Source organism: Triturus cristatus, chromosome 1_2, assembly GCF_964204655.1.
Source record: "Triturus cristatus chromosome 1_2, aTriCri1.1, whole genome shotgun sequence".
Classification (NCBI taxonomy): Eukaryota; Metazoa; Chordata; class Amphibia; order Caudata; family Salamandridae; genus Triturus; species Triturus cristatus.
The window spans coordinates 462,661,280-462,665,488 of NC_140580.1; positions in this window are offsets into that span (position 1 = coordinate 462,661,280).

Genomic DNA, 4,209 nt, shown 5'->3' on the forward strand with positions numbered 1-4,209 from the left:
AACAATCCTTAGAGGCATATTCCTCTTTCTTAGTGTGTGGCAAAATGCATAAATGTGTGTGGCAGAAGAACCAATCTGTCTTTTCTGGGCTGAAGTTTAAATGCCCTGCAGTGACAAAGCGAAGGAGAAAGCACTGTTGCCATGTAGAAAAAGCCTATTTTTATATATGCATAAGCCACCCCTAACGTGTGCCTTGTAAGCCCACTGGACAGGGTATTGATATTCAAAACGAGGGCATTGATATTCAGAACGAGGGCACACTATATATTGGGTAAGTGTGCTCTTACATTAGAAAAAAAATCCAACTGCTATTTCATTGTGTAGACTTTGTTAAACGTTTCCCTGAAAAGACCTAGATGGTATTAACATCTCCGTTTCCTATGTCTACTTCTGAAAATGCTAGAAAATGCTTCTAAGTTAGTTCCTGCTTTTTTTACTGAAAAAAATATATATTTTTGTTAGATATTGTTTAAGCCATGAGTACACTGGATAAGTACAGCAATAGAAAAAGCAAATACAACCAAAAAGTAAAAAAACAATAGGCCAGGGGAATGACAAAGCTTTATCATTTAATTTGATCACATTAAATTAGTTATTACCACAATAGGAAGCTGAAAATGAAAGAGCGTAAGGAAAAAAGAATAAGATTATGATGAATGTTAATAAGAAGTGTGTAGTGAAGTAATAATGATTGTAGGACATCAAATAGGATTACTTCAAGTAGTGTATTTATTAGCCACAGCTGCTGCAGACCAGACCAACAGTCACCTCTGGAACCTCTGAGCTACAAGCTCACACAGGACGTTCCACATTCCACAGACATGTCATCTTAATGGACTGAATGCAAGATCACAACACTATCTCTCTTGTTTACAAAGAATAAAACAAATAAACAACAATAAAATAACACAGCATCAATGCAACAAATCATAAACTTACAGTAGACACATTAATAATCATGCAAATGAAACATCATGGCATTAATGCACCAAATCATGAACATACAATAAATGACCTAATGATAATACACATCAATTACGATATCTTAGAGGTTTGGCAATATTTCGTCACTCCTACGTACAGGATCAGGATGAACAGAACCCCTTGATTCTGACACATCAATATCAGAATGAGAAGATGGAGGAGAATCAAGGGGTTCTGTTCCTCCTGATCCTGTACGTAGGAGTGATAGACGAAATATTAGTGGAAAAAATCCAACAAAAAAAAGAGAGTATAAAAATAACTTTTTCTCTCAAAAGAATATTTGTTTTAGATGTGGAAATTCAAGGCATGGAGTTAATGGAAAACGTGTCCATCCTCGTCGCCAAATTGTAGTGAAGTAATAATGATTGTAGGACATCAAATAGGATTACTTCAAGTAGTGTATTTATTAGCCACAGCTGCTGCAGACCAGACCAACAGTCACCTCTGGAACCTCTGAGCTACAAGCTCACACAGGACGTTCCACATTCCACAGACATGTCATCTTAGTGGAATGAATGCAAGATCACAACAAAGTGGTAGGTGACTAAACCCATTGTAGACTGGCCCAGACCCTGTTGAGCCTGCACAGTGCGCAAGGGTCCCTAGCCTTGACCAGGGTAACTCATATTCAAACAACTGTCTGCGGAGTGCCCAGAACTCCTTAAAATTTGGATTGATGGGACCTAGCGAAACAAAGGCGGGAACAGACATTGACAATATAGAAAAGAGCCTTATTAACGTCATGCTTAAGGCCAAGAAGACTTTCTGTATCAATAAGCTGGACCTGGCTACCGCTTTTCGCTGCTAATGTTGCACAAACATGCTGCCAATAAGTCCTAAGCATTGGGCAATCTATTAGCATATACTTAAGGTCTGCAGCAAATAAATTGCATTGAGGGCAAAATGACTTATCAGGGAGCCAGGATGTTGCCCACTTATAGATGAGCTTGGGAGTATAGTAGAGCATGAACACTGGATTGTGTTTTTGCAATATTAAATTGATAGATAGAGGCAACTGCTCTATCTAGGGTACCTAGTGACACCCGCTCTTCTTTGGCCGTGGTATCAGTGTTCACTAGCCGACTTAGTTTCATAGATATGTGCAGGTAGTCATCAAGAACAAACGCCATTCGTTTCAGATATATAATACACCTAGGGTGCCTTTTCCAGTGTCCTTATAAGTACCAGTCAATAACTCAGATGTGTATGGTGGAGTAGGTAATTTGATCCCATTTAAAAGATAATCTCTAACCTGGAAATATTTTTTTTTAAAAGAGTTATGAGGAAGCCCGAACTCATCTCTGAGCACCATAAATGAGCAAAAACCCTGATTGTCATTTAGTCGACCCAAGCCAGATAATGCCTGAAGACTGCCAAGTTCTTCCAAATGCATCCTGGAATATGTCAGGCACAGTAGGGTTGCCCCATAAAACTGTATAATATTGCAGGGAAGGCAGAGAGTACCTCTCAGATATCTCATGCCGCTTGTAATAGTTGGGATCAGAGGTCTTATAAAGCATGAATCCTAAACTTGTGTAGAAGGTCCAGCTTCCTGCTCATTCAGCAGACTCCACATCCGTCCTGTAAATGCAGCCCAGAAGTAGAGTTTAAAGTCTGGAAGACTAAAGCCCCCTCGTTTGTAAGGCATCTTAATACAGCTAAGGGCCCTTCTGGCACGTCTATAACCCCATATAAAGCTGCTTATTGCACTTTCCAAGGGCTTAAAAAAAGAGTTCGGAACCCTGAGAGGGATTGAACGAAAAAAGTATAGAAACTTAGGTATGATATTCTTTTTAACTATATTGCACCTGCCGATAATACTGAGGGGAAGCCGATGCCAGTTGCGTAATTTAGCAGTGACGGCTTTAAAGAGCGGTCATAATTCAAAGCTATGAGTTCGTCTACCTGGCTGAAAAGGCAAATACCAAGATATGTGGCTGTGTTAGTGACCCCCAAAGATGTTGGCAAGATATCGGGCTGGTAGTAAAGGATTGTTTGAGTTTTTGATAGGTTCAGCTTATAGCCGGAGAAAGAACCAAAATGTTCGGCTTCATTTGTTATATGAGCTACCGCTTCAACAGGGTTCACAGAATAGACAGCAATATCGTCCGCATATGCGGTAAGTTTTAATTCCATACTATTCAGGCTTACTGGGAGAATACCAGTATTTTGCAAGAGATGCCTTATAAAAGGCTTGATGTAAAGTGCAGATTAAGGGGGAAAGTGGGCAACCCTGATGAGTGCAACTTTGAACAGGGAATTGTGTAGATGATAGCCCATTCACATTAACAACCGCTATTGGATTATTATATCATTTCTGACCAAGAGTAATAAACTGGGACCCCAGTCCAAATTCTAATATTGTCCCCCAAATTGCCTCCCATGCTTCCCTGTCAAAAGCCTTCTTGGCATCCAGCATGATCATACCGATCGATGTTGCTAGTTTGCCGGATACATCGAAGGCCGCTATAACGGTGTTAATGTGTGCCACCATATCTCTCCAGGGAACAAACCCATGCTGCTGTGGAGAAACAAGCTGATGTATATTAGAAGCCAGACGTATGGCAAAAATCTTTGAAAATACTTTAGCATCTGCGTTAATCAAGGAGATGGGACAATAAGAGCCTCTGTCCCCTGTCGAATTTCCCTTCTTAGGAAAAACAATAATAGTAGTCCTGCTCCATGAAGCCGGAGCTTGCCCTCCATTGGAGATATACATAGTAAGATCCATAAACTCTGGAGCCAAAATATCCCTGAACACTTTATAAATCTCCAGAGGAATAGTTTCCTTGCCAGTGACTTTACCCGAGGGGAGAGCCTTGATTGCACCCACCACCTAGCCTAATGATATTTCTTCTTGTAATATCACTGCTTCATCGATATCGAGCAGTGGAAGATGACTCTCTCGTAGATAATCAGTAAGCCTGCTTTTATTCGAGACTGATTCCCCATATAATTTAGCGTAAAAGGCTCCGAACTGTTAAAAAATCTCTTGAGGTTGAATGTAGAGGAGCCCGTTTTCTCCCTTTATTGCTTTATTATTGTCAACCGCCAGGCTTTCTGTATCTTGTCCCTGTCTGTTACCAACACTCACAAAACTACCTCTCCCATAATACATTGTGAGGGTTATCACCCTGTATGCTTTCCCATGCTGCACTGAATACATGTCAGCTGACTTCTGGTATAAAGGCAGCCAATGCCCGTTATCAGGTGCTTGGCTTTCTT